Raw genomic sequence first — 8,774 nt, 5'->3', positions numbered from 1 at the left:
TCACACACACTATCTATATTAACAATCACACACACTATCTATATTAACAATCACATACACTATCTATATTAACAATCACACACTATCTATATTAACAATCACACACTATCTATATTAACAATCACACACACTATCTATATTAACAATCACACACACTATCTATATTAACAATCACATACACTATCTATATTAACAATCACACACTATCTATATTAACAATCACACACACTATCTATATTAACAATCACACATCTATCTATATTAACAATCACACACACTATCTATATTAACAATCACACACACTATCTATATTAACAATCACACACACTATCTATATTAACAATCACACACACTATCTATATTAACAATCACACACACTATCTATATTAACAATCACATACACTATCTATATTAACAATCACACACACTATCTATATTAACAATCACACACACTATCTATATTAACAATCACACACACTATCTATATTAACAAACAATCAATCACACACACTATCTATTCTACTATCTATATTAACAATCACACACTATCTATCTATATTAACAATCACACACACTATCTATATTAACAATCACACACACTATCTATATTAACAATCACACACACTATCTATATTAACAATCACACACACTATCTATATTAACAATCACACACACTATCTATATTAACAACACATCACTATCTATATTATAACTATACACACTATCTATATTAACAATCACACACACTATCTATATTAACAATCACTATCTATACACTATATATTAACAATCATTACTATCAATCACACAACACACACTATCTATATTAACAATCACACACACTATCTATATTAACAATCACACACTATCTATCTATAATAACATCATCACTATCTATATTAACATCACACACACTATCTATATTAACAATCACACACTACTATCTATATTAACAATCACACATCTATCTATTAACAATCACACACACTATCTATATTAACAATCACACACACTATCTATATTAACAATCACACACACTATCTATATTAACAATCACATACACTATCTATATTAACAATCACATCTATCTATATTAACAATCACACACTATCTATAATTAACAATCACTATCTATATTAACAATCACACTATCTATATTAACAATCACTATCACACACTATCTATATTAACAATCACACACACTATCTATATTAACAATCACATATTACTATCTATATTAACAATCACACACATCTATCTATATAACAATCACTATCTATATTAACAATCACACACTATCTATATTAACAATCACACACACTATCTATCTATATTAACAATCACACACACTATCTATCTATATTAACAATCACACACACTATCTATATTAACAATCACACACACTATCTATCTATTAACAATCACACACACTATCTATATTAACAATCACACACACTATCTATATTAACAATCACACACACTATCTATATTAACAATCACACACTATCTATATTAACAATCACACACTATCTATATTATATAACAATCATATTAACAATCACACTATCTATATTAACAATCACACACACTATCTATATTAACAATCACACATTACTATCTAATTAACAATCACACACTATCTATATTAACAATCATACACACTATCTACTTCTATTAACAATCACACACACTATCTATATTAACAATCACACTATCTATATTAACTATCTATCTATATTAACAATCACACACACTATCTATCTATTAACAATCACACACTATCTATATTAACAATCACACACACTATCTATATAACAATACTATCTATCTATTAACAATCACACACACTATCTATCTATTAACAATCACACACACTATCTATATTAACAATCACACACACTATCTATATTAACAATCACACACACTATCTATATTAACAATCACACACACTATCTATATTAACAATCACACACTATCTATCTATATTAACAATCACACACACTATCTATATTAACAATCACACACACTATCTATATTAACAATCACACACACTATCTATATTAACAATCTATGTTAACAATCACACTATCTATCTATATTAACTATCTATCTATTAACAATCACACACACTATCTATATTAACAATCACACACACTATCTATATTAACAATCACACACACTATCTATATTAACAATCACACACACTATCTATATTAACAATCACACACACTATCTATATTAACAATCACACACACTATCTATATTAACAATCACACACTATCTATCTATATTAACAATCACACTATCTACTATCTATCTATATTAACAATCACACACACTATCTATATTAACAATCACACACACTATCTATATTAACAATCACACACACTATCTATCTATCACTATTAACAATCACACACTATCTATATTAACAATCTATCTATATTAACAATCACACACTATCTATATTAACAATCACACTATCTATATATTAACAATTAACACACACTATCTATATTAACAATCACATACACTATCTATATTAACAATCACACACACTATCTATCTATATTAACAATCACACTACACTATCTATATTAACAATCACACACACTATCTATATTAACAATCACACACACTATCTATATTAACAATCACACACACTATCTATATTAACAATCACACACTACTATCTATATTAACAATCACATACACTATCTATCACACTATTAACAATCACACACACTATCTATCTATATTAACAATCACACACTACTATCTATATTAACAATCACACACACTATCTATATTAACAACACACTATCATTAACACTATCTATCTATATTAACAATCACACACTATCTATATTAACAATCACACACACTACTATCTATATTAACAATCACATACACTATCTATATTAACAATCACACACACTATTTATATTAATAATCACACACTATCTATATTAACATCACATCTATCTATATTAACAATACACACTACACTATCTATATAATAACAATATCTACATCACACACTATCTATATTAACACTATCTATATTAACAATCACTATTTTATATAATAATCACACTATCTATATTAACAATCACTATTATCTATATAATAATCACACACTATCTATATTAACAATCACATACACTATCTATCTATATTAACAATCACACACACTATCTATATTAACAATCACACACACTATCTATATTAACAATCACACACACTATCTATATTAACAATCACATACACTATCTATATTAACAATCACATACACTATCTATATTAACAATCACACACACTATCTATATTAACAATCACACACACTATCTATATTAACAATCACATACACTATCTATATTAACAATCACACCACTATCTATATTAACAATCACACACACTATCTATATTAACAATCACACACTATCTATATTAACAATCACACACACTATCTATATTAACAATCACATACACTATCTATATTAACAATCACACACTATCTATATTAACAATCACACACTACTTCTATCACATCACACTAATATTAACAATCACACACACTATATACATAACAATCACTATCTATATTAACAATCACACACTATCTATATTAACAATCACACACACTATCTATATTAACAATCACACACACTATCTATATTAACAATCATACACACACTATCTATATTAACAATCACACACACTATCTATATTAACAATCACACACTATCTATATTAACAATCACACACACTATCTATATTAACAAACACACACTATCTATATTAACAATCACACACACTATCTATATTAACAATCACACACACTATCTATATTAACAATCACACACACTATCTATATTAACAATCACACACTATCTATATTAACAATCACATACTACTATCTATATTAACAATCATCTATATTAACTATCTATATTAACAACACATACACTATCTATATTAACAATCACATCACACTATCTATATTAACAATCACATATAATAATCTATATTAACAATCACACACTATCTATATTAATAATCACACACTATCTATTTATAATAATTACAACTATTTATATAATAATTCACATATTACTATTTATATAATCTACTATCTATATTAACAATCACACACTATCTATATAATAATCACACACTATATTTATATAATAATATATATAATACTATCTATATTAATAATCACACACACTATCTATATTAATAATCACTATTACTATCTATATAATAATCACACATTACTATCTATATTAACAATCACACACACTATCTATATTAACAATCACACATTACTATCTATATTAACAATCACACACTACACTATCTATATTAACAATCACACATACTATTTATATAATCACACACTATTTATATAATAATATACTATTTATATAATAATACAACACTATCTATATAATAATCACTATTTATATAATAATCACACACTATCTATATTAATAATCACACACTATCTATAATATACTATCTATTTATAACACATACTACTATCTATATTAATTTAATCACACACACTATCTATATTAACAATTATACACTATCTATATAACAATCACACACTATCTATATATAATAATACACTATCTATCTATATATAACAATCACACACACTATCTATATAAATAATTTATTTATCACACACACTATCTATATTAACAATCACACACTATCTATATTAACAATCACACAGTACTATTATATTAACAATCACTATCTATATTAACAATCATACACACTATATTATTAACAATCACACACACTATCTATTACTATCTATTTATTAACAATCACACACACTATCTATATAACAATCACACTATCTATATTAACAATCACACACACTATCTATATTAACAATCACATACACTATCTACATTAACAATCACACACACTATCTATATTAACAATCACACACACTATCTATATTAACAATCACATATAGGGTTGCAAACTTGAGGTAGCTTTTCCAAAATTCCCCGGTTTTCCAGAAATGCAGATTAAAAGATTGGGACAGAATGAGCAGGACATCCTGCAACACAATTCCCATTCATACAGTATGTTGACTCCTGTAAATCGTTATATGAGAATTACAAGGACTTGGTGTTCAGCATCTGTTAACCGGTTCCTGATCTGGTGTGATGTGCTACAGAGGACTTTCTGAACTAGTATCTTGGTGTCTAACACTTAAAAGCACAACAGTAAAATATGATATGTATTTTTTTTCTTTCATTTATTAATTAATTTATAATCCTCCCACTGTTGTTAAAAAATATTATTATTTTTATTTGTTTTTAAGTCTGGATCAAAATGTGTTTTTTTTCTTTGAGTTAATTTATTATTTATTATGTTCTATTTCAATGTTGCTGTAGGGTAGCCTAGTGGTTAGAGTGTAGAGATGGCAGGGTAGCCTAGTGGTTAGAGTGTAGAGGTGGTAGGGTAGCCTAGTGGTTAGAGTGTAGAGGTGGTAGGGTAGCCTAGTGGTTAGAGTGTAGAGGTGGTAGGGTAGCCTAGTGGTTAGAGTGTAGAGGTGGTAGGGTAGCCTAGTGGTTAGAGTGTAGAGGTGGTAGGGTAGCCTAGTGGTTAGAGTGTAGAGGATGTAGGGTAGCCTAGTGGTTAGAGTGTAGAGGTGGCAGGGTAGCCTAGTGGTTAGAGTGTAGAGGTGTAGGGTAGCCTAGTGGTTAGAGTGTAGAGGTGGTAGGGTAGCCTAGTGGTTAGAGTGTAGAGGTGGTAGGGTAGCCTAGTGGTTAGAGTGTAGAGGTGGTAGGGTAGCCTAGTGGTTAGAGTGTAGAGGTGGTAGGGTAGCCTAGTGGTTAGAGTGTAGAGGTGGTAGGGTAGCCTAGTGGTTAGAGTGTAGAGGTGGTAGGGTAGCCTAGTGGTTAGAGTGTAGAGGTGGCAGGGTAGCCTAGTGGTTAGAGTGTAGAGGTGGTAGGGTAGTCTAGTGGTTAGAGTGTAGAGGTGGTAGGGTAGCCTAGTGGTTAGAGTGTAGAGGTGGTAGGGTAGCCTAGTGGTTAGAGTGTAGAGGTGGTAGGGTAGTCTAGTGGTTAGAGTGTAGAGGTGGTAGGGTAGCCTAGTGGTTAGAGTGTAGAGGTGGTAGGGTAGTCTAGTGGTTAGAGTGTAGAGGTGGTAGGGCAGTCTAGTGGTTAGAGTGTAGAGGTGGTAGGGTAGCCTAGTGGTTAGAGTGTAGAGGTGGTAGGGTAGCCTAGTGGTTAGAGTGTAGAGGAGGTAGGGTAGCCTAGTGGTTAGAGTGTAGAGGTGGTAGGGTAGCCTAGTGGTTAGAGTGTAGAGGTGGTAGGGTAGCCTAGTGGTTAGAGTGTAGAGGTGGTAGGGTAGCCTAGTGGTTAGAGTGTAGAGGTGGCAGGGTAGCCTAGTGGTTAGAGTGTAGAGGTGGTAGGGTAGCCTAGTGGTTAGAGTGTAGAGGTGGTAGGGTAGCCTAGTGGTTAGAGTGTAGAGGTGGTAGGGTAGCCTAGTGGTTAGAGTGTAGAGGTGGTAGGGTAGCCTAGTGGTTAGAGTGTAGAGGTGGTAGGGTAGCCTAGTGGTTAGAGTGTAGAGGTGGTAGGGTAGCCTAGTGGTTAGAGTGTAGAGGTGGCAGGGTAGCCTAGTGGTTAGAGTGTAGAGGTGGTAGGGTAGCCTAGTGGTTAGAGTGTAGAGGTGGTAGGTACCCTAGTGGTTAGAGTGTAGAGGTGGTAGGGTAGCCTAGTGGTTAGAGTGTAGAGGTGGTAGGGTAGCCTAGTGGTTAGAGTGTAGAGGTGGTAGTAGGGTAGCCTAGTGGTTAGAGTGTAGAGGTGGCAGGGTAGCCTAGTGGTTAGAGTGTAGAGGAGGCAGGTAGCCTAGTGGTTAGAGTGTAGAGGCGACAGGGTAGCCTAGTGGTTAGAGTGTAGAGGTGGTAGGGTAGCCTAGTGGTTAGAGTGTGGAGGTGGCAGGGTAGGCTAGTGGTTAGAGTGTAGAGGTGGTAGGGTAGCCTAGTGGTTAGAGTGGAGGGGCGGCAGGGTAGCCTAGTGGTTAGAGTGTAGAGGCAGCAGGGTAGCCTAGTGGTTAGGTGTAGAGGTGGCAGGGTAGCCTCGTGGTTAGAGTGTAGAGGTAGTAGGGTCTGCCTAGTGGTGTAGAGTGTAGAGGTGGTAGAGTAACCTAGTGGTTAGAGTGTAGAGGTGGCAGGGTAGCCTAGTGTTAGAGTGTAGAGGATCTAGGGTAGCCTAGTGGTTAGAGTGTAGAGGTGGTAGGGTCTGCCTAGTGGTTAGAGTGTATAGGTGGTAGGGTAGCCTAGTGGTTAGAGTGTAGAGGTGGTAGGGTAGCCTAGTGGTTAGAGTGTAGAGGTGGCAGGGTAGCCTAGTGGTTAGAGTGTAGAGGTGGTAGGGTACCCTAGTGGTTAGAGTGTAGAGGTGGTAGGTACCCTAGTGGTTAGAGTGTAGAGGTGGTAGGGTAGCCTAGTGGTTAGGTGTAGAGGTGGTAGGGTAGCCTGTGGTTAGAGTGTCTGGTGGTAGGGTAGCCTAGTGGTTAGAGTGTAGAGGTGGCAGGGTAGCCTAGTGGTTAGAGTGTATTGGAGGCAGGTAGCCTAGTGGTTAGAGTGTAGAGGCGACAGGGTAGCCTAGTGGTTAGAGTGTAGAGGTGGTAGGGTAGCCTAGTGGTTAGAGTGTGGAGGTGGCAGGGTAGGCTAGTGGTTAGAGTGTAGAGGTGGTAGGGTAGCCTAGTGGTTAGAGTGGAGGGCGGCAGGGTAGCCTAGTGGTTAGAGTGTCGGGTGGCAGGGTAGCCTCGTGGTTAGAGTGTAGAGGTGGTAGGGTAGCCTAGTGGTTAGAGTGTAGAGGTGGTAGGGTAGCCTAGTGGTTAGAGAGTGTAGAGGTGGCAGGGTATCTAGTGGTTAGAGTGTAGAGGTGGTAGGGTAGCCTAGTGGTTAGAGTGTAGAGGTGGCAGGCTAGCCTAGTGGTTAGAGTGTAGAGGAGGCAGGTAGCCTAGTGGTTAGAGTGTAGAGGCGACAGGTCTAGCCTAGTGGTTGTCTAGAGGTGGTAGGGTAGCCTAGTGGTTAGAGTGTAGAGGTGGTAGGGTAGCCTGTGGTTAGAGTGTAGAGGTGGCAGGGTAGCCTAGTGGTTAGAGTGTAGAGGTGGTAGGGTAGCCTAGTGGTTAGAGTGGAGGGGCGGCAGGGTAGCCTAGTGGTTAGAGTGTAGAGGCGGCAGGGTAGCCTAGTGGTTAGAGTGTAGAGGCGGCAGGGTAGCCTAGTGGTTCGGGAGTGTTGGACTAGTAACCGGAAGGTTGCGGGTTCAACCCGACCTGACAAGGTACAAATCTGTCGTTCTGCCCCTGAACAGGCAGTTAACCCACTGTTCCTAGGCCGTCATTGAAAATCTTTGTTCTAAACTGACTTGCCTAGTAAAATTAAATAAAGGTTAAATTAAAAAACAACACAGAGAAGATGTTTCCAGTTAGCTTATTAAACCATGTGACTGGAGGTGATACATACCATACAGGACCGTTGTTTCTATTATAAACCCATCTCTGTCTGCCGGGCAGGCTGTCTGTCTGTCTGTCTGTCTGTCTGTCTGTCTGTCTGTCTGTCTGTCTGTCTGTCTGTCTGTCTGTCTGTCTGTCTGTCTGTCTGTCTGTCTGTCTGTCGGGCAGGCTGTCTGTTAGTGGGTTAGTGGGTTGGTTGCTGCTGTCACAGTCACATACCATGGAGAACACTAAGCCTAAGGTGTCATTCACATTAGAATAGATCTGATCCAATAAGG

This window comes from Oncorhynchus keta, chromosome 8, assembly GCF_023373465.1.
Source record: "Oncorhynchus keta strain PuntledgeMale-10-30-2019 chromosome 8, Oket_V2, whole genome shotgun sequence".
Lineage (NCBI taxonomy): Eukaryota > Metazoa > Chordata > Actinopteri > Salmoniformes > Salmonidae > Oncorhynchus > Oncorhynchus keta.
This window is presented reverse-complemented; position numbering follows the sequence as displayed.